The sequence below is a fragment of the Mesoplodon mirus genome, assembly GCF_964341445.2.
Source record: "Mesoplodon mirus genome assembly, contig: HAP1_SCAFFOLD_168, whole genome shotgun sequence".
NCBI classification, from domain to species: domain Eukaryota; kingdom Metazoa; phylum Chordata; class Mammalia; order Artiodactyla; family Ziphiidae; genus Mesoplodon; species Mesoplodon mirus.
This window is the reverse complement of record NW_028295718.1, coordinates 772,236-795,367: the sequence shown is the minus strand read 5'-3', so window position 1 is coordinate 795,367 and position 23,132 is coordinate 772,236. Positions and strand designations below refer to the sequence as shown.

The 23,132-nt window shown below is 43.4% G+C and overlaps 1 long non-coding RNA gene across 1 annotated transcript in view; it reads left to right on the top strand.

Moving 5' to 3' along the window:
* Positions 1-666: 666 nt before the first annotated feature.
* LOC309797316 overlaps positions 667-23,132 on the top strand; it is a 779,046-nt gene continuing 756,580 nt past the window's right edge. Inside the window, exons 1-2 of the long non-coding RNA XR_016039662.1 lie at positions 667-908; positions 3,635-3,819. This is a non-coding gene — a long non-coding RNA (uncharacterized lncRNA). The remainder of the gene's footprint in view (positions 909-3,634; positions 3,820-23,132) is intronic.

Below are 23,132 nucleotides of genomic sequence, written 5' to 3'. Positions count from 1 at the left end.
TGTCTAGGGATGGTGGTGGGTTTCCGTTCCGGGCGAGGGTTAGTGTTAGGGAACGTCAAGGCTTAGGGCACAGGTGAGGGTACGGAAACGTGGGAGGGTCAGGCTAAGTACTGATGCATGGGTCAGTGCCTTCGTACGGGCCAGGAGTAGGCTACTGCTTGGGGGTAAGGTGTAGGGCTTGTGGTGGGTTTCCGTTCCGGGCTAGGGTTAGGGTTAGGGAACAGCAAGGCTTAGGGCACAGGTGAGGGTACGGCAAAATGGCAGGGTCAGGATACGTGCTGATGAAAGGTTCAGTGACTGCGTCCGGGCCAGGAATAGGCTACGGCGTAGGGAAAGGTATAGGGCTGGTGGTGGGTTTCCGTTCTGGGCTAGGGTTAGGGTTAGGGAACGGCAAAGCTTAGGAGTTGCCAGGCTGCCACCTGTAAAGAAGAGGATGTGTCACCCATAACGTCTGCTGAGATTTCTCTCCGGGCTGAGTTGAGGAAGGAAAAAAAGGAGTGGGGGCCGGGATAGGAGGGGTATCCCAGGCAGGAAAATGGAAAGCTTCCAGAAGAGCGCCTGTGGCCAGGACCATCCTGGCTGGCCTGCAGGCACCAAGTGGGCCTGTGTGCTGTCGCTGGTGTGACTCCACTGCCCTTCCTCTAGGCTTTCAAGCCCTTGTACATATTCAGGTGTTTTACCTGGGAAGGGTGGGAACAGTTCAGCAGCAGCTGGCCTGGGGCTCAGCTCACGTTTACTCACAGACGCCTCGGCACGGTCCCGCAGCTTTGCAATGAGGACCCTCCTTGCATGGGGTGGGGCTGCTGGCTGTATGGGAGATGATTCTCCACATCTGACCAATTTCAGAATTGTTTACCGCTGGAGTAAGTGCCTTGATAGGGTTTTCCTCTGTATAACTGTTGGGTTCAGTTTTTTTTTTTTTTTTCTCCATTGTTTCAAGTTAAATTTTATTCCTCTTTTATGTATTTATAGATATAAGCATGGAAATAAGTCATTCATATAAATACATCTGTGTGAATGGAAGAACATTTTTCTGTTTTATTTTTAAAAATTTTGAAATTTAAATTTATTTTCTTATACAGCAGGTTATTATTAGTTATGTATTTTATGCATTTACATGTATACAGGTCAATCCCAATCTCCCAACTCATCCCACCACCACCACCACCCCATGGCTTCCCCCTCTTTGTGTCCATACCTTTGTTCTCTACCTGTGTATCTCTATTTCTGCCCTGCAAACAAGTTCATCTGTACCACTTTTCTAGGTACCAAATATAGGCATTAATATACAATATTTGTTTTTCTGTTTCTGACTTACTCCACTCTGTATGACAGTCTCTAGATACATCGAGTTCTTAACAAATGACCCAGTTTCATTCCTTTATATGGTTGAGTAATACTCCATTTTAAATATGTACCACATCTTTATCCGTTCTTCTGTCTGTGGGCATTTAGGTTGCTTCCCTTACCTGGCTATTGTAAATAGTGCTGCAATGAACATTGTGGTGAATGTGTCTCTTTGATTTTTGTTTTTCTATGGGTATATGCTCAGAAGTGTGATTGCTGGATCAGATGGTTCTCCTCTTTTTAGTTTTTTAAAGGAACCTCCATACTGTTCTCCATAGTGACTGTATCAATTTACATTCCCACCAATAGTGGAAGAGGGTTCCTTTGGTCCACACCCTCCCCAGAATTTTTGTTTGTAGATTTTCTGAAGATGCCGACTCTAATGGGTGTGACGTCATACCTTATTGTAGTTTTGATTTGCATTTCTCTAATAATTAGTGCTGTTGAGCAGCTTTTCATGTGCGTCTTGGCCATCTCTGTGTCTTCTTTGAAGAAACGTGTATTTAGATCTTCTGCCCATATTTGTATTGGGTTGTTTGTTTTAGTAATATTAAGCTGCATGTGCTGTTTATATATATATTGGAGATTAAACCTTTGTCCATTGATTCGTTTGCAACGATTTTCGCCCATTCTGAGGGATGCCTTTTTCCATTCCCGTTTTTTTTAACAAAAAAGGAAAGAAAGGAAAAGAAGCAGAACACTAATGTGCGTAAAATATGCCTTTTGAAATGGTCGTTTTGAAATATGGACGTCCTTTGAATTTTTTGGTCGATATGTGACCCCAGGATTTGTTTTCAGGGCAGGTGTCATTTACAGGCCTGCAATGATTTTGAATATCAACTGACCATTAGCGCTGGGATTAAAGCTGCTGTTGTGTGAAACGGCCACAAGGTGGCAGCAGTTCACCCTTACCAAATCTGGTTACTAGGGCAAGAGAGCCTCAGTGGAAGTGGTGTTCTAGATTGGAGTTTAGAATGGAATGTGCCAGGAGAAAGCCCCTCACGTTTGTCTCACTACTTCTTGTTCGTGTTTTTAATTTAATTTTTTTATTTATTATTACAGCAAGTTTGATTACAATGTTTGGCTTGTTGTAGGTGTGGAAGATGTGGTTCTTTTACACATATACAGATGTCTGTTCTTCCTGGGATCCTTTTCCCATGTACGTTATGACAGAATGTTGAGTAGTCCTCTCTTGGTATTCTGTAGGTCTTTGGTGATTATATATGTCACCTGTGTTTGTATATGTCTGTTAACCCCGATATTGCAATGAAACCAATCCTCACACCATTCCATTTGTGAACCATAAGTTTGTTTAATGAATCTGTGATTGCCCTTCTCCGTGGAAATATCTGCCCTGGTATCCATTTTTAGGTAACACCTATAAGTGATATGATATGATATGTGTCTTTCACTTTCTGACTTACTACAAGTCACGTGATTACTTCTAGACTCATTTACGGTGCTGCAAATGGCATTGTGTCCTTTTTTTCCTTGGCTTCTCTTCTGCCTTAGTGAGGTCCATTTTCACCAATGTGATTCCCTGAGGGTTGTGGATTAGCTGACCTGGGCAGCCTTACCATGCCGGCCCGCCCTCCCCAGGTGTGCCTCGTTGAGGTCAATATAAACAGCGCTCCAGGCAGCAATAGCCCCTGAAGCTGTGCCTGACTCCATATTCTCTGCCCCGTCAGCAGTCTCGGGGCTGTGCTGGTGGGAGGGAGTGAGGGGCCACAGCTTTGTGGGTGGCCCGGTGTGAGTGGGACTCTGCTGGCCTTTCTGCAGGAGTTGCCAGGCTGCCACCTGTAAAGAAGAGAATTTGTCACCCATACCTTCCGCTGGAATTTCTCTCCGGACAGAGGTGAGGAAGGAAAAAAGCAGTGGGGGCCGGGACAGGAGGGGTATCTCAGACAGGGCAATGGAAAGCTTCCGGAAGAGCGCCCGGGGCCAAGACCACCCTGGCTGGCCTGCAGGCACCAAGTTGGCCTGCGTGTTGTCGCTGGTGTGGCTCGACGGCCCTTCCTCTAGGCTTTCAAGCCCTTGTACATATTCAGGTGTTTTACCTGGGAAGGGTGGGGAGAGTTCAGCAGCAGCTGGCCTGGGGCTCAGCTCACGTTTACTCACAGATGCCTCGGCACGGGCCCCCAGCTTTGCAATGAGGACGCTCCTTGCGTGGGGGGTGGGTTGCTGGCTGTATGGGAGATGGTTTCCCACCTCTGACCAATTTCAGAATTGTTTACCACTGCAGCAAGTGCCCTGATAGGGTTTTCCTCTGTATAACTCGTGGGTTCAGGTTTTTTTTTTCTTTTATGGTTCAAGTTAGATTTTATTCCTCTTTTATATATTTATAGATATAAGCATGGAAATAATTCATTCCTATAAATACATCTGTGTGACGGGAAGAACTTTTTTTCTGTTTTATTTTTAAATTTTATTTTTTAAAATTTTGAAATATAATTTTATTTTTTTATACAGCACGTTATTATTAGTTATGTATTTTATGCATATACATGTATACAGGTCAATCCCAATCTCCTAACTCATCCCACCACCACCACCCCATGGCTTCCCACACTTGGTGTCCATACGTTTGTTCTCTACCTCTGTGTCTCTATTTCTTCCCTGCAAACCAGTTCATCTGTACCATTTTTTAGGCTCCACATATATGCATTAGTATACAATATTTGTTTTCCTCTTTCTGACTTACTTCATTCTGTATGACAGTCTCTCGATCCCTCGATGTCTCTACAAATGACCCAGTTTCATTCCTTTTTATGGCCGAGTAATATTCCATTTTATATATGTACCACATCTTTATCCATTCATCTGTCTGTGGGCATTTAGTTTGCTTCCATTACCTGGCTATTGTAAATAGTGCTGCAACGAACATTGTGGTGAATGTGCATTTTTGATTTACCGTTTTCTCTGGGTATATGCCCAGAAGTGGGATTGCTGGATCAGATGGTAATTCTATTTCTAGTTTTTTTAAGGAAACTCCATACTGTTCTCCATAGTGACTGTATCAATTTACATTCCCACCAATAGTGGAAGAGGGCTCCTTTTGTCCACACCCTCCCCATAAATTGTTGTTTGTAGATTTTCTGATGATGCCGATTCTAACAGGTGTGAGGTGATACCTCATTGTAGTTTTGATTTGCATTTCTCTAATAATTAGTGCTGTTGAGCAGCTTTTCATGTGCGTCTTGGCCATCTCTGTGTATCCTTTGAAGAAACGTCCCTTTAGATCTTCTGCCCATTTTTGTATTGGGTTGTTTGTTTTTTTAATATTAAGCTGCATGAGCTGTTTATATATATTTGAGATTAAACCTCTGTGAATTGATTCGTTTGCACCGATTTTCGCCCATTCTGAGGGATGCCTTTTTCCATTCCCGTTATTTTTAACAAAAAAGGAAAGAAAGGAAAAGAAGCAGAACACTAATGTGCGTAAAATATGCCTTTTCAAACGGTCGTTTTGAAATATGGACGTCCTTTGAATTTTTTGGTCGATATGTGACCCCAGGATTTGTTTTCAGGGCAGGTGTCATTTACAGGCCTGAAATGATTTTGAATATCAGCTGACCATTAGCATTGGGATTAAAGCTGCTGTTGTGTGAAACGGCCACAAGGTGGCAGCAGTTCACCCTTACCAAATCTGGTTACTAGGGCAAGAGAGCCTCAGTGGAAGTGGTGTTCTAGATTGGAGTTTAGAATGGAATGTGCCAGGAGAAAGCCCCTCACGTTTGTCTCACTACTTCTTGTTCGTGTTTTTATTTTAATTTTTTATTTTTTATTACAGCAAGTTCGATTACAATGTTTTGCTTGTTGTAGGTGTGGAAGATGTGCTTCTTTTACACATATACAGATGACTGTTCTTCTTGGGATCCTTTTCCCATGTACGTTATGACAGAATGTTGAGTAGTCCTCTCTTGCTATTCTGTAGGTCTTTGGTGATTATATATGTCACCTCTGTTTGTATATGTCTGTTAACCGCGATATCATAAGGAAAACAATCCTCACACCTTTCCATTGGTGAACCATAAGTGGTTTAATGAATCTGTGATTGCCCTTCTCCGTGGAAATATCTGCCCTGGTATCCATTTTTAGGTAACACCTATAAGTGATATGATATGATATGTGTCTTTCACTTTCTGACTTACTACAAGTCACGTGATTACTTCTAGACTCATCTACGGTGCTGCAAATGGCATTGTGTCCTTTTTTCCCTTGGCTTCTCTTCTGCCTTAGCGGGGTCCATTTTCAACAATGTGATTCCCTGAGGGTTGTGGATTAGCTGACCTGGGCAGCCTTACCCTGCCGGCCCGCCCTCCCCAGGTGTGCCTCATTGAGATCAATATAAACAGAGCTCCAGGCAGCAATAGCCCCTGAAGCTGTGCCTGACTCCATATTCTCTGCCCCGTCAGCAGTCTCGGGGCTGTGCTGGTGGGAGGGAGTGAGGGGCCACAGCTTTGTGGGAGGCCCTGTGTGAGTGGGGTTCTGCTGGCCTTTCTGCAGGAGTTGCCAGGCTGCCGCCTGTAAAGAAGAGGATGTGTCACCCATACCTTCCGCTGGAATTTCTCTCCGGACAGAGGTGAGGAAGGAAAAAAGCAGTGGGGGCCGGGACAGGAGGGGTATCTCAGGCAGGGCAATGGAAAGCTTCTGGAAGAGCGCCCGGGGCCAGGACCACGCTGGCTGGCCTGCAGGCACCAAGTTGGCCTGCGTGCTGTCGCTGGTGTGGCTCCACGGTCCTTCCTCTAGGCTTTCAAGCCCTTGTACATATTCAGGTGTTTTACCTGGAAAGGGTGGGAACAGTTCAGCAGCAGCTGCCCTGGGGCTCAGCTCACGTTTACTCACAGATGCCTCGGCACGGTCCCCCAGCTTTGCAATGAGGATGCTCCTTGCGTGGGTGGTGGGTGGTGGGTGGCTGGCTGTATGGGAGATGGTTCCCCACCTCTGACCAATTTCAGAATTGTTTACCGCTGGAGCAAGTGCCAAGATAGGGTTTTCCTCTGTATAACTCGTGGGTTCATTCTTTTTTTCTTTTTTGGTTCAAGTTAGATTTTATTCCTCTTTTATGTATTTATAAATATAAGCATGGAAATAATTCATTCCTATAAATACATCTGTGTGACGGGAAGAAATTTTTCTGTTTTATTTTTAAATTTTATTTTTTAAAATTTTGAAATTTAATTTTATTTATGTTTTTATACAGCACGTTATTATTAGTTATGTATTTTATGCATATACATGTATACAGGTCAATCCCAATCTCCCAACTCATCCCACCACCACCACCCCATGGCTTCCCACACTTGGTGTCCATACGTTTGTTCTCTACCTCTGTGTCTCTATTTCTTCCCTGCAAACCAGTTCATCTGTACCATTTTTAGGCTCCACATATATGCATTAATATACAATATTTGTTTTCCTCTTTCTGACTTACTTCATTCTGTATGACAGTCTCTCGATCCATCGATGTCTCTACAAATGACCCAGTTTCATTCCTTTTTATGGCCGAGTCATATTCCATTTTATATATGTACCACATCTTTATCCATTCATCTGTCTGTGGGCATTTAGGTTGCTTCCATTACCTGGCTATTGTAAATAGTGCTGCAACGAACATTGTGGTGAATGTGCCTTTTTGAAATACGGTTTTCTCTGGGTATATGCCCAGAAGTGGGATTGCTGGATCAGATGGTAATTCTATTTCTAGATTTTTTAAGGAAACTCCATACTGTTCTCCATAGTGACTGTATCAATTTACATTCCCACCAATAGTGGAAGAGGGCTCCTTTTGTCCACACCCTCCCCAGAATTGGTTGTTTGTAGATTTTCTGATGATGCCGATTCTAACAGGTGTGAGGTGATACCTCATTGTAGTTTTGATTTGCATTTCTCTAATAATTAGTGCTGTTGAGCAGCTTTTCATGTGCGTCTTGGCCATCTCAGTGTCTCCTTTGAAGAAACGTCTCTTTAGATCTTCTGCCCATTTTTTTGGGTTGTTTGTTTTTTTAATATTAAGCTGCATGAGCTGTTTATATATATTGGAGATTAAACCTGTGTCCATTGATTCGTTTGCAACGATTTTCACCCATCCTGAGGGATGCCTTTTTCCATTCCCGTGTTTTTTAACAAAAAAGGAAAGAAAGGAAAAGAAGCAGAACACTAATGTGCGTAAAATATGCCTTTTGAAACGGTCGTTTTGAAATATGGACGTCCTTTGAATTTTTTGGTCGATATGTGACCCCAGGATTTGTTTTCAGGGCAGGTGTCATTTACAGGCCTGCAATGATTTTGAATATCAACTGACCATTAGCGTTGGGATTAAAGCTGCTGTTGTGTGAAACGGCCACAAGGTGGCAGCAGTTCACCCTTACCAAATCTGGTTACTAGGGCAAGAGAGCCTCAGTGGAAGTGGTGTTCTAGATTGGAGTTTAGAATGGAATGTACCAGGAGAAAGCCCCTCACGTTTGTCTCACTACTTCTTGTTCGTGTTTTTATTTTAAGCTTTTATTTTTTATTACAGCAAGTTTGATTACAATGTTTGGCTTGTTGTAGGTGTGGAAGATGTGGTTCTTTTACACATATACGGATGACTGTTCTTCTTGGGATCCTTTTCCCATGTACGTTATGACAGAATGTTGAGTAGTCCTCTCTTGGTATTCTGTAGGTCTTTGGTGATGATATATGTCACCTGTGTTTGTATATGTCTGTTAACCCCGATATCGTAATGAAACCAATCCTCACACCTTTCCATTGGTGAACCATAAGTTTGTTTAAAGAATCTGTGATTGCCCTTCTCCGTGGAAATATCTGCCCTGGTATCCATTTTTAGGTAACACCTATAAGTGATATGATATGATATGTGTCTTTCACTTTCTGACTTACTACAAGTCACGTGATTACTTCTAGACTCATCTACGGTGCTGCAAATGGCATTGTGTCCTTTTTTCCCTTGGCTTCTCTTCTGCCTTAGCGGGGTCCATTTTCACCAATGTGATTCACTTAGGGTTGTGGATTAGCTGACCTGGGCAGCCTTACCCTGCCGGCCCGCCCTCCCCAGGTGTGCCTCGTTGATGTCAATATAAACAGAGCTCCAGGCAGCAATAGCCCATGAAGCTGTGCCTGACTCCATATTCTCTGCCCCGTCAGCAGTCTCGGGGCTGTGCTGGTGGGAGGGAGTGAGGGGCCACAGCTTTGTGGGTGGCCCGGTGTGAGTGGGGTTCTGCTGGCCTTTCTGCAGGAGTTGCCAGGCTGCCGCCTGTAAAGAAGAGGATGTGTCACCCATACCTTTCGCTGGAATTTCTCTCCGGACAGAGGTGAGGAAGGAAAAAAGCAGTGGGGGCCGGGACAGGAGGGGTATCTCAGGCAGGGCAATGGAAAGCTTCTGGAAGAGCGCCATGGTCCAGGATCCCGCTGGCTGGCCTGCAGGCACCAAGCTGGCCTGCGTGCTGTCACTGCTGTGGCTCCACCGTCCTTCCTCTAGGCTTTCAAAACCTTGTACATATTCAGGTGTTTTACCTGGAAAGGGTGGGAACAGTTCAGCAGCATCTGGCCTGGGGCTCAGCTCAGGTTTACTCACAGATGCCTCGGCACGGTCCCCCAGCTTTGCAATGAGGACGCTCCTTGCGTGGGGTGTGAGTGGCTGGCTGTATGGGATATGGTTCCGCACCTCTGACCAATTTCAGAACTGTTTACCGCTGGAGCAAGTGCCGTGATAGGGTTTTCCTCTGTATAACTCGTGGGTTCAATTTTTTTTCCTTTTATGGTTCAAGTTAGATTTTATTCCTCTTTTATGTATTTATAAATATAAGCATGGAAATAATTCATTCCTATAAATACATCTGTGTGACGGGAAGAAATTTTTCTCTTTTATTTTTAAATTTTATTTTTTAAAATTTTGAAATTTAATTTTATTTATGTTTTTATACAGCACGTTATTATTAGTTATGTATTTTATGCATATACATGTATACAGGTCAATCCCAATCTCCCAACTCATCCCACCACCACCACCCCATGGCTTCCCACACTTGGTGTCCATACGTTTGTTCTCTATCTCTGTGTCTCTATTTGTTCCCTGCAAACCAGTTCATCTGTACCATTTTTAGGCTCCACATATATGCATTAATATACAATATTTGTTTTCCTCTTTCTGACTTACTTCATTCTGTATGACAGTCTTTCAATCCATCGATGTATCTACAAATGACCCAGTTTCATTCCTTTTTATGGCTGAGTCATGTTCCATTTTATATATGTACCACATCTTTATCCATTCATCTGTCTGTGGGCATTTAGGTTGCTTCCATTACCTGGCTATTGTAAATAGTGCTGCAACGAACATTGTGGTGAATGTGCCTTTTTGAAATACGGTTTTCTCTGGGTATATGCCCAGAAGTGGGATTGCTGGATCAGATGGTAATTCTATTTCTATTTTTTTTAAGGAAACTCCATACTGTTCTCCATAGGGACTGTATCAATTTACATTCCCACCAATAGTGGAAGAGGGCTCCTTTTGTCCACACCCTCCCCAGAATTGGTTGTTTGTAGATTTTCTGATGATGCCAATTCTAACAGGTGTGAGGTGATACCTCATTGTAGTTTTGATTTGCATTTCTCTAATAATTAGTGCTGTTGAGCAGCTTTTCATGTGCGTCTTGGCCACCTCTGTGTCTCCTTTGAAGAAACGTCTCTTTAGATCTTCTGCCCATTTTTTTGGGTTGATTGTTTTTTTAATATTAAGCTGCATGAGCTTTTTATATATATTGGAGATTAAACCTCTGTCCATTGATTCGTTTGCCACGATTTTCACCCATTCTGAGGGAGGCCTTTTTCCATTCCCGTTTTTTTAACAAAAAAGGAAAGAAAGGAAAAGAAGCAGAACACTAATGTACGTAAAATATGCCTTTTGAAACGGTCGTTTTGAAATATGGACGTCCTTTGAATTTTTTGGTCGATATGTGACCCCAGGATTTGTTTTCAGGGCAGGTGTCATTTACAGGCCTGCAATGATTTTGAATATCAACTGACCATTAGCGTTGGGATTAAAGCTGCTGTTGTGTGAAACGGCCACAAGGTGGCAGCAGTTCACCCTTACCAAATCTGGTTACTAGGGCAAGAGAGCCTCAGTGGAAGTGGTGTTCTAGATTGGAGTTTAGAATGGAATGTGCCAGGAGAAAGCCCCTCACGTTTGTCTCACTACTTCTTGTTCGTGTTTTTAATTTAATTTTTTATTTTTTATTACAGCAAGTTTGATTACAATGTTTGGCTTGTTGTAGGTGTGGAAGATGTGGTTCTTTTACACATATACACATGTCTGTTCTTCCTGGGATCCTTTTCCCATGTACGTTATGACAGAATGTTGAGTAGTCCTCTCTTGGTATTCTGTAGGTCTTTGGTGATTATATATGTCACCTGTGTTTGTATATGTCTGTTAACCCCGATATCGTAATGAAACGAATCCTCACACCTTTCCATTGGTGAACCATAAGTTTGTTTAATGAATCTGTGATTGCCCTTCTCCGTGGAAATATCTGCCCTGGTATCCATTTTTAGGTAACACCTATAAGTGATATGATATGATATGTGTCTTTCACTTTCTGACTTACTACAAGTCACGTGATTACTTCTAGACTCATCTACGGTGCTGCAAATGGCATTGTGTCCTTTTTTCCCTTGGCTTCTCTTCTGCCTTAGCGGGGTCCATTTTCAACAATGTGATTCCCTGAGGGTTGTGGATTAGCTGACCTGGGCAGCCTTACCCTGCCGGCCCGCCCTCCCCAGGTGTGCCTTGTTGAGGTCAATATAAACAGCGCTCCAGGCAGCAATAGCCCCTGAAGCTGTGCCTGACTCCATATTCTCTGCCCCATCAGCAGTCTCGGGGCTGTGCTGGTGGGAGGGAGTGAGGGGCCACAGCTTTGTGGGTGGCCCGGTGTGAGTGGGGTTCTGCTGGCCTTTCTGCAGGAGATGCCAGGCTGCCGCCTGTAAAGAAGAGGATGTGTCACCCATACCTTCCGCTGGAATTTCTCTCCGGACAGAGGTGAGGAAGGAAAAAAGCAGTGGGGTCCGGGAAGTAGGGGTTTTTCAGGCAGGGCAATGGAAAGCTTCTTGAAGAGCGCCCGGGGCCAGGACCACCCTGGCTGGCCTGCAGGCACCAAGTTGGCCTGCGTGCTGTCGCTGCTGTGGCTCCACGGTCCTTCCTCTAGGCTTTCAAGCCCTTGTACATATTCAGCTGTTTTACCTGGAAAGGGTGGGAACAGTTCAGCAGCAGCTGGCCTGGGGCTCAGCTCACGTTTACTCACAGATGCCTCGGCACGGTCCCCCAGCTTTGCAATGAGGACGCTCCTTGCGTGGGAGGTGGGTTGCTGGCTGTATGGGAGATGATTCCCCACCTCTGACCAATTTCAGAATTGTTTACCACTGGAGCAAGTGCCCTGATAGGATTTTCCTCTGTATAACTCGTGGGTTCAGGATTTTTTTTTCTTTTATGATTCAAGTTAGATTTTATTCCTCTTTTATGTATTTATAGATAGAAGCATGGAAATAATTCATTCCTATAAATACATCAGTGTGACGGGAAGAATTTTTTTCTGTTTTATTTTTAAATTTTATTTTTTAAAATTTTGAAATTTTATTTTATTTATTTTTTTTATACAGCACGTTATTATTAGTTATGAATTTTATGCATATACATGTATACAGGTCAATCCCAAACTCTCAACTCATCCCACCACCACCACCCCATGGCTTCCCACACTTGGTGTCCATACGTTTGTTCTCTACCTCTGTGTCTCTATTTCTTCCCTGCAAACCAGTTCATCTGTACCAATTTTAGGCTCCACATATATGCGTTAATAGACAATATTTGTTTTCCTCTTTCTGACTTACTCCATTCTGTATGACAGTCTCTCGATCCATCGATGTCTCTACAAATGACCCAGTTTCATTCCTTTTTATGGCCGAGTAATATTCCATTTTATATGTACCACATCTTTATCCATTCATCTGTCTGTGGGCATTTAGGTTGCTTCCATTACCTGGCTATTGTAAATAGTGCTGCAACGAACATTGTGGTGAATGTGCCTTTTTGAAATACGGTTTTCTCTGGGTATATGCCCAGAAGTGGGATTGCTGGATCAGATGGTAATTCTATTTCTAGTTTTTTTAAGGAAACTCCACACTGTTCTCCATAGTGACTGTATCAATTTACATTCCCACCAATTGTGGAAAAGGGCTGCTTTTGTCCACACCCTCCCCAGAATTGGTTGTTTGTAGATTTTCTGATGATGCTGATTCTAACAGGTGTGAGGTGATACCTCATTGTAGTTTTGATTTGCATTTCTCTAATAATTAGTGCTGTTGAGCAGCTTTTCATGTGCGTCTTGGCCATCTCTGTGTCTCCTTTGAAGAAACGTCTCTTTTGATCTTCTGCCCATTTGTTTTTTTGGGTTGTTTGTTTTTTTTAATATTAAGCTGCATGAGCTGTTTATATATATTGCAGATTAAACCTCTGTCCATTGATTCGTCTGCAACGATTTTCGCCCATTCTGAGGGATTCCTTTTTACATTCCCGTGTTTTTTAACAAAAAAGGAAAGAAAGGAAAAGAAGCAGAACACTAATGTGCGTAAAATATGCCTTTTGAAACGGTCGTTTTGAAATATGGACGTCCTTTGAATTTTTTGGTCGATATGTGACCCCAGGATTTGTTTTCAGGGCAGGTGTCATTTACAGGCCTGCAATGATTTTGAATATCAACTGACCATTAGCGTTGGGATTAAAGCTGCTGTTGTGTGAAACGGCCACAAGGTGGCAGCAGTTCACCCTTACCAAATCTGGTTACTAGGGCAAGAGAGCCTCAGTGGAAGTGGTGTTCTAGATTGGAGTTTAGAATGGAATGTGCCAGGAGAAAGCCCCTCACGTTTGTCTCACTACTTCTTGTTCGTGTTTTTAATTTAATTTTTTATTTTTTATTACAGCAAGATTGATTACAATGTTTGGCTTGCTGTAGGTGTGGAAGATGTGGTTCTTTTACACATATACAGATGTCTGTTCTTCCTGGGATCCTTTTCCCATGTACGTTATGACAGAATGTTGAGTAGTCCTCTCTTGGTATTCTGTAGGTCTTTGGTGATTATATATGTCACCTGTGTTTGTATATGTCTGGTAACCCCGATATCGTAATGAAACCAATCCTCACACCTTTCCATTGGTGAACCATAAGTTCGTTTAATGAATCTGTGATTGCCCTTCTCCGTGGAAATATCTGCCCTGGTATCCATTTTTAGGTAACACCTATAAGTGATATGATATGATATGTGTCTTTCACTTTCTGACTTACTACAAGTCACGTGATTACTTCTAGACTCATCTACGGTGCTGCAAATGGCATTGTGTCCTTTTTTCCCTTGGCTTCTCTTCTGCCTTAGCGGGGTCCATTTTCAACAATGTGATTCCCTGAGGGTTGTGGATTAGCTGACCTGGGCAGCCTTACCCTGCCGGCCCGCCCTCCCCAGGTGTGCCTTGTTGAGGTCAATATAAACAGTGCTCCAGGCAGCAATAGCCCTTGAAGCTGTGCCTGACACCATATTCTCTGCCCCGTCAGCAGTCTCGGGGCTGTGCTGGTGGGAGGGAGTGAGGGGCCACAGCTTTGTGGGTGGCCCGGTGTGAGTGGGGATCTGCTGGCCTTTCTGCAGGAGATGCCAGGCTGCCGCCTGTAAAGAAGAGGATGTGTCACCCATACCTTCCACTGGAATTTCTCTCCGGACAGAGGTGAGGAAGGAAAAAAGCAGTGGGGTCCGGGAAGGAGGGGTTTTTCAGGCAGGGCAATGGAAAGCTTCTGGAAGAGCGCCCGGGGCCCGGACCTCCCTGGCTGGCCTGCAGGCACCAAGTTGGCCTGCGTGCTGTCGCTGGTGTGGCTCCACGGTCCTTCCTCTAGGCTTTCAAGCCCTTGTACATATTCAGCTGTTTTACCTGGAAAGGGTGGGAACAGTTCAGCAGCAGCTGGCCTGGGGCTCAGCTCACGTTTACTCACAGATGCCTCGGCATGGTCCCCCAGCTTTGCAATGAGGACGCTCCTTGCGTGGGGGGTGGGTTGATGGCTGTATGGGAGATGCTTCCCCACCTCTGACCAATTTCAGAATTGTTTACCACTGGAGCAAGTGCCCTGATAGGTTTTTCCTCTGTATAACTCGTGGGTTCAGGTTTTTTTTTCTTTTATGGTTCAAGTAAGATTTTATTCCTCTTTTATGTATTTATAGATATAAGCATGGAAGTAATTCATTCCTATAAATACATCTGTGTGACGGGAAGAACTTTTTTCTGTTTTATTTTTAAATTTTATTTTTTAAAATTTTGAAATTTTATTTTATTTATTTTTTTTTATACAGCACGTTATTATTAGTTATGTATTTTATGCATATACATGTATACAGGTCAATCCTAAACTCCCAACTCATCCCACCACCACCACCCCATGGCTTCCCACACTTGGTGTCCATACGTTTGTTCTCTAGCTCTGTGTCTCTATTTTTCCCAGCAAACCAGTTCATCTGTACTATTTTTAGGCTCCACATATATGCATTAATAGACAATATTTGTTTTCCTCTTTCTGACTTACTTCATTCTGTATGACAGTCTCTCGATCCATCGATGTCTCTACAAATGACCCAGTTTCATTCCTTTTTATGGCCGAGTCATATTCCATTTTATATATGTACCACATCTTTATCCATTCATCTGTCTGTGGGCATTTAGGTTGCTTCCATTACCTGGCTATTGTAAATAGTGCTGCAACGAACATTGTGGTGAATGTGCCTTTTTGAAATATGGTTTTCTCTGGGTATATGCCCAGAAGTGGGATTGCTGGATCAGATGGTAATTCTATTTCTAGTTTTTTTAAGGAAACTCCATACTGTTCTCCATAGTGACTGTATCAATTTACATTCCCACCAATAGTGGAAGAGGGCTCCTTTTGTCCACACCCTCCCCAGAATTTGTTGTTTGTAGATTTTCTGATGATGCCGATTCTAACAGGTGTGAGGTGAAACCTCATTGTAGTTTTGATTTGCATTTCTCTAATAATTAGTGCTGTTGAGCAGTTTTTCATGTGCGTCTTGGCCATCTCTGTGTCTCCTTTGAAGAAACGTCTCTTTAGATCTTCTGCCCATTTTCTTGGGGGTTGTTTGTTTTTTTAATATTAAGCTGCATGAGCTGTTTATATATATTGGAGATTAAACCTCTGTCCATTGATTCGTCTGCAACGATTTTCGCCCATTCTGAGGGATGCCTTTTTCCATTCCCGTTTTTTTTAACAAAAAAGGAAAGAAAGGAAAAGAAGCAGAACACTAATGTGCCTAAAATATGCCTTTTGAAACGGTCGTTTTGACATATGGACGTCCTTTGAATTTTTTGGTCGATATGTGACCCCAGGATTTGTTTTCAGGGCAGGTGTCATTTACAGGCCTGCAATGATTTTGAATATCAACTGACCATTAGCGTTGGGATTAAAGCTGCTGTTGTGTGAAACGGCCACAAGGTGGCAGCAGTTCACCCTTACCAAATCTGGTTACTAGGGCAAGAGAGCCTCAGTGGAAGTGGTGTTCTAGGTTGGAGTTTAGAATGGAATGTGCCAGGAGAAAGCCCCTCACGTTTGTCTCACTACTTCTTGTTCGTGATTTTAATTTAATTTTTTATTTTTTATTACAGCAAGTTTGATTACAATGTTTGGCTTGTTGTAGGTGTGGAAGATGTGGTTCTTTTACACATATGCACATGTCTGTTCTTCCTGGGATCCTTTTCCCATGTACGTTATGACAGAATGTTGAGTAGTCCTCTCTTGGTATTCTGTAGGTCTTTGGTGATTATATATGTCACCTGTGTTTGTATATGTCTGTTAACCCCTATATCGTAATGAAACCAATCCTCACACCTTTCCATTGGTGAACCATAAGTTTGTTTAATGAATCTGTGATTGCCCTTCTCCGTGGAAATATCTGCCCTGGTATTCATTTTTAGGTAACACCTATAAGTGATATGATAGGATATGTGTCTTTCACTTTCTGACTTACTACAAGTCACGTGATTACTGCTAGACTCATGTACGGTGGTGCAAATGGCATTGTGTCCTTTTTTCCCTTGGCTTCTCTTCTGCCTTAGCGGGGTCCATTTTCAACAATGTGATTCCCTGAGGGTTGTGGATTAGCTGACCTGGGCAGCCTTACCCTGCTGGCCCGCCCTCCCCAGGTGTGCCTTGTTGAGGTCAATATAAACAGCGCTCCAGGCAGCAATAGCCCCTGAAGCTGTGCCTGACTCCATATTCTCTGCCCCGTCAGCAGTCTCGGGGCTGTGCTGGTGGGAGGGAGTGAGGGGCCACAGCTTTGTGGGTGGCCCGGTGTGAGTGGGGTTCTGCTGGCCTTTCTGCAGGAGTTGCCAGGCTGCCGCCTGTAAAGAAGAGGTTGTGTCACCCATACCTTCCGCTGGAATTTCTCTCCGGACAGAGGTGAGGAAGGAAAAAAGCAGTGGGGGCCGGGACAGGAGGGGTATCTCAGGCAGGGCAATGGAAAGCTTCTGGAAGAGCGCCCGGGGCCAGGACCACCCTGGCTGGCCTGCAGGCACCAAGTTGGCCTGCGTGCTGTCGCTGGTGTGGCTCCACGGTCCTTCCTCTAGGCTTTCAAGCCCTTGTACATATTCAGCTGTTTTACCTGGAAAGGGTGGGAACAGTTCAGCAGCAGCTGGCCTGGGGCTCAGCTCACGTTTACTCACAGATGCCTCGGCACGGTCCCCCAGCTTTGCAATGAGGACGCTCCTTGCGTGGGGGGTGGGTTGATGGCTGTATGGGAGACGATTCCCCGCCTCTGACCAATTTCAGAATTGTTTACCACTGGAGCAAGTGCCCTGATAGGATTTTCCTCTGTATAACTCGTGGGTTCAGGATTTTTTTTTCTTTTATGATTCAAGTTAGATTTTATTCCTCTTTTATGTATTTATAGATAGAAGCATGGAAATAATTCATTCCTATAAATACATCAGTGTGACGGGAAGAACTTTTTTCTGTTTTATTTTTAAATTTTATTTTTTAAAATTTTGAAATTTTATTTTATTTATTTTTTTTATACAGCACGTTATTATTAGTTATGAATTTTATGCATATACATGTATACAGGTCAATCCCAAACTCTCAACTCATCCCACCACCACCACCCCATGGCTTCCCACACTTGGTGTCCATACGTTTGTTCTCTACCTCTGTGTCTCTATTTCTTCCTTGCAAACCAGTTCATCTGTACCATTTTTAGGCTCCACATATATGCGTTAATAGACAATATTTGTTTTCCTCTTTCTGACTTACTCCATTCTGTATGACAGTCTCTCGATCCATCGATGTCTCTACAAATGACCCAGTTTCATTCCTTTTTATGGCCGAGTAATATTCCATTTTATATGTACCACATCTTTATCCATTCATCTGTCTGTGGGCATTTAGGTTGCTTCCATTACCTGGCTATTGTAAATAGTGCTGCAACGAACATTGTGGTGAATGTGCCTTTTTGAAATACGGTTTTCTCTGGGTATATGCCCAGAAGTGGGATTGCTGGATCAGATGGTAATTCTATTTCTAGTTTTTTTAAGGAAACTCCACACTGTTCTCCATAGTGACTGTATCAATTTACATTCCCACCAATTGTGGAAAAGGGCTGCTTTTGTCCACACCCTCCCCAGAATTGGTTGTTTGTAGATTTTCTGATGATGCTGATTCTAACAGGTGTGAGGTGATACCTCATTGTAGTTTTGATTTGCATTTCTCTAATAATTAGTGCTGTTGAGCAGCTTTTCATGTGCGTCTTGGCCATCTCTGTGTCTCCTTTGAAGAAACGTCTCTTTTGATCTTCTGCCCATTTGTTTTTTTGGGTTGTTTGTTTTTTTTAATATTAAGCTGCATGAGCTGTTTATATATATTGCAGATTAAACCTCTGTCCATTGATTCGTCTGCAACGATTTTCGCCCATTCTGAGGGATTCCTTTTTACATTCCCGTGTTTTTTAACAAAAAAGGAAAGAAAGGAAAAGAAGCAGAACACTAATGTGCGTAAAATATGCCTTTTGAAACGGTCGTTTTGAAATATGGACGTCCTTTGAATTTTTTGGTCGATATGTGACCCCAGGATTTGTTTTCAGGGCAGGTGTCATTTACAGGCCTGCAATGATTTTGAATATCAACTGACCATTAGCGTTGGGATTAAAGCTGCTGTTGTGTGAAACGGCCACAAGGTGGCAGCAGTTCACCCTTACCAAATCTGGTTACTAGGGCAAGAGAGCCTCAGTGGAAGTGGTGTTCTAGATTGGAGTTTAGAATGGAATGTGCCAGGAGAAAGCCCCTCACGTTTGTCTCACTACTTCTTGTTCGTGTTTTTAATTTAATTTTTTATTTTTTATTACAGCAAGATTGATTACAATGTTTGGCTTGCTGTAGGTGTGGAAGATGTGGTTCTTTTACACATATACAGATGTCTGTTCTTCCTGGGATCCTTTTCCCATGTACGTTATGACAGAATGTTGAGTAGTCCTCTCTTGGTATTCTGTAGGTCTTTGGTGATTATATATGTCACCTGTGTTTGTATATGTCTGGTAACCCCGATATCGTAATGAAACCAATCCTCACACCTTTCCATTGGTGAACCATAAGTTCGTTTAATGAATCTGTGATTGCCCTTCTCCGTGGAAATATCTGCCCTGGTATCCATTTTTAGGTAACACCTATAAGTGATATGATATGATATGTGTCTTTCACTTTCTGACTTACTACAAGTCACGTGATTACTTCTAGACTCATCTACGGTGCTGCAAATGGCATTGTGTCCTTTTTTCCCTTGGCTTCTCTTCTGCCTTAGCGGGGTCCATTTTCAACAATGTGATTCCCTGAGGGTTGTGGATTAGCTGACCTGGGCAGCCTTACCCTGCCGGCCCGCCCTCCCCAGGTGTGCCTTGTTGAGGTCAATATAAACAGTGCTCCAGGCAGCAATAGCCCTTGAAGCTGTGCCTGACACCATATTCTCTGCCCCGTCAGCAGTCTCGGGGCTGTGCTGGTGGGAGGGAGTGAGGGGCCACAGCTTTGTGGGTGGCCCGGTGTGAGTGGGGATCTGCTGGCCTTTCTGCAGGAGATGCCAGGCTGCCGCCTGTAAAGAAGAGGATGTGTCACCCATACCTTCCACTGGAATTTCTCTCCGGACAGAGGTGAGGAAGGAAAAAAGCAGTGGGGTCCGGGAAGGAGGGGTTTTTCAGGCAGGGCAATGGAAAGCTTCTGGAAGAGCGCCCGGGGCCCGGACCTCCCTGGCTGGCCTGCAGGCACCAAGTTGGCCTGCGTGCTGTCGCTGGTGTGGCTCCACGGTCCTTCCTCTAGGCTTTCAAGCCCTTGTACATATTCAGCTGTTTTACCTGGAAAGGGTGGGAACAGTTCAGCAGCAGCTGGCCTGGGGCTCAGCTCACGTTTACTCACAGATGCCTCGGCATGGTCCCCCAGCTTTGCAATGAGGACGCTCCTTGCGTGGGGGGTGGGTTGATGGCTGTATGGGAGATGCTTCCCCACCTCTGACCAATTTCAGAATTGTTTACCACTGGAGCAAGTGCCCTGATAGGTTTTTCCTCTGTATAACTCGTGGGTTCAGGTTTTTTTTTCTTTTATGGTTCAAGTAAGATTTTATTCCTCTTTTATGTATTTATAGATATAAGCATGGAAGTAATTCATTCCTATAAATACATCTGTGTGACGGGAAGAACTTTTTTCTGTTTTATTTTTAAATTTTATTTTTTAAAATTTTGAAATTTTATTTTATTTATTTTTTTTTATACAGCACGTTATTATTAGTTATGTATTTTATGCATATACATGTATACAGGTCAATCCTAAACTCCCAACTCATCCCACCACCACCACCCCATGGCTTCCCACACTTGGTGTCCATACGTTTGTTCTCTAGCTCTGTGTCTCTATTTTTCCCAGCAAACCAGTTCATCTGTACTATTTTTAGGCTCCACATATATGCATTAATAGACAATATTTGTTTTCCTCTTTCTGACTTACTTCATTCTGTATGACAGTCTCTCGATCCATCGATGTCTCTACAAATGACCCAGTTTCATTCCTTTTTATGGCCGAGTCATATTCCATTTTATATATGTACCACATCTTTATCCATTCATCTGTCTGTGGGCATTTAGGTTGCTTCCATTACCTGGCTATTGTAAATAGTGCTGCAACGAACATTGTGGTGAATGTGCCTTTTTGAAATATGGTTTTCTCTGGGTATATGCCCAGAAGTGGGATTGCTGGATCAGATGGTAATTCTATTTCTAGTTTTTTTAAGGAAACTCCATACTGTTCTCCATAGTGACTGTATCAATTTACATTCCCACCAATAGTGGAAGAGGGCTCCTTTTGTCCACACCCTCCCCAGAATTTGTTGTTTGTAGATTTTCTGATGATGCCGATTCTAACAGGTGTGAGGTGAAACCTCATTGTAGTTTTGATTTGCATTTCTCTAATAATTAGTGCTGTTGAGCAGTTTTTCATGTGCGTCTTGGCCATCTCTGTGTCTCCTTTGAAGAAACGTCTCTTTAGATCTTCTGCCCATTTTCTTGGGGGTTGTTTGTTTTTTTAATATTAAGCTGCATGAGCTGTTTATATATATTGGAGATTAAACCTCTGTCCATTGATTCGTCTGCAACGATTTTCGCCCATTCTGAGGGATGCCTTTTTCCATTCCCGTTTTTTTAACAAAAAAGGAAAGAAAGGAAAAGAAGCAGAACACTAATGTGCCTAAAATATGCCTTTTGAAACGGTCGTTTTGACATATGGACGTCCTTTGAATTTTTTGGTCGATATGTGACCCCAGGATTTGTTTTCAGGGCAGGTGTCATTTACAGGCCTGCAATGATTTTGAATATCAACTGACCATTAGCATTGGGATTAAAGCTGCTGTTGTGTGAAACGGCCACAAGGTGGCAGCAGTTCACCCTTACCAAATCTGGTTACTAGGGCAAGAGAGCCTCAGTGGAAGTGGTGTTCTAGGTTGGAGTTTAGAATGGAATGTGCCAGGAGAAAGCCCCTCACGTTTGTCTCACTACTTCTTGTTCGTGATTTTAATTTAATTTTTTATTTTTTATTACAGCAAGTTTGATTACAATGTTTGGCTTGTTGTAGGTGTGGAAGATGTGGTTCTTTTACACATATGCACATGTCTGTTCTTCCTGGGATCCTTTTCCCATGTACGTTATGACAGAATGTTGAGTAGTCCTCTCTTGGTATTCTGTAGGTCTTTGGTGATTATATATGTCACCTGTGTTTGTATATGTCTGTTAACCCCTATATCGTAATGAAACCAATCCTCACACCTTTCCATTGGTGAACCATAAGTTTGTTTAATGAATCTGTGATTGCCCTTCTCCGTGGAAATATCTGCCCTGGTATTCATTTTTAGGTAACACCTATAAGTGATATGATAGGATATGTGTCTTTCACTTTCTGACTTACTACAAGTCACGTGATTACTGCTAGACTCATGTACGGTGGTGCAAATGGCATTGTGTCCTTTTTTCCCTTGGCTTCTCTTCTGCCTTAGCGGGGTCCATTTTCAACAATGTGATTCCCTGAGGGTTGTGGATTAGCTGACCTGGGCAGCCTTACCCTGCTGGCCCGCCCTCCCCAGGTGTGCCTTGTTGAGGTCAATATAAACAGCGCTCCAGGCAGCAATAGCCCCTGAAGCTGTGCCTGACTCCATATTCTCTGCCCCGTCAGCAGTCTCGGGGCTGTGCTGGTGGGAGGGAGTGAGGGGCCACAGCTTTGTGGGTGGCCCGGTGTGAGTGGGGTTCTGCTGGCCTTTCTGCAGGAGTTGCCAGGCTGCCGCCTGTAAAGAAGAGGTTGTGTCACCCATACCTTCCGCTGGAATTTCTCTCCGGACAGAGGTGAGGAAGGAAAAAAGCAGTGGGGGCCGGGACAGGAGGGGTATCTCAGGCAGGGCAATGGAAAGCTTCTGGAAGAGCGCCCGGGGCCAGGACCACCCTGGCTGGCCTGCAGGCACCAAGTTGGCCTGCGTGCTGTCGCTGGTGTGGCTCCACGGTCCTTCCTCTAGGCTTTCAAGCCCTTGTACATATTCAGCTGTTTTACCTGGAAAGGGTGGGAACAGTTCAGCAGCAGCTGGCCTGGGGCTCAGCTCACGTTTACTCACAGATGCCTCGGCACGGTCCCCCAGCTTTGCAATGAGGACGCTCCTTGCGTGGGGGGTGGGTTGATGGCTGTATGGGAGACGATTCCCCGCCTCTGACCAATTTCAGAATTGTTTACCACTGGAGCAAGTGCCCTGATAGGATTTTCCTCTGTATAACTCGTGGGTTCAGGATTTTTTTTCTTTTATGATTCAAGTTAGATTTTATTCCTCTTTTATGTATTTATAGAAAGAAGCATGGAAATAATTCATTCCTATAAATACATCAGTGTGACGGGAAGAACTTTTTTCTGTTTTATTTTTAAATTTTATTTTTTAAAATTTTGAAATTTTATTTTATTTATTTTTTTATACAGCACGTTATTATAAGTTATGAATTTTATGCATATATATGTATACAGGTCAATCCCAAACTCTCAACTCATCCCACCACCACCACCCCATGGCTTCCCACACTTGGTGTCCATACGTTTGTTCTCTACCTCTGTGTCTCTATTTCTTCCCTGCAAACCAGTTCATCTGTACCAATTTTAGGCTCCACATATATGCGTTAATAGACAATATTTGTTTTCC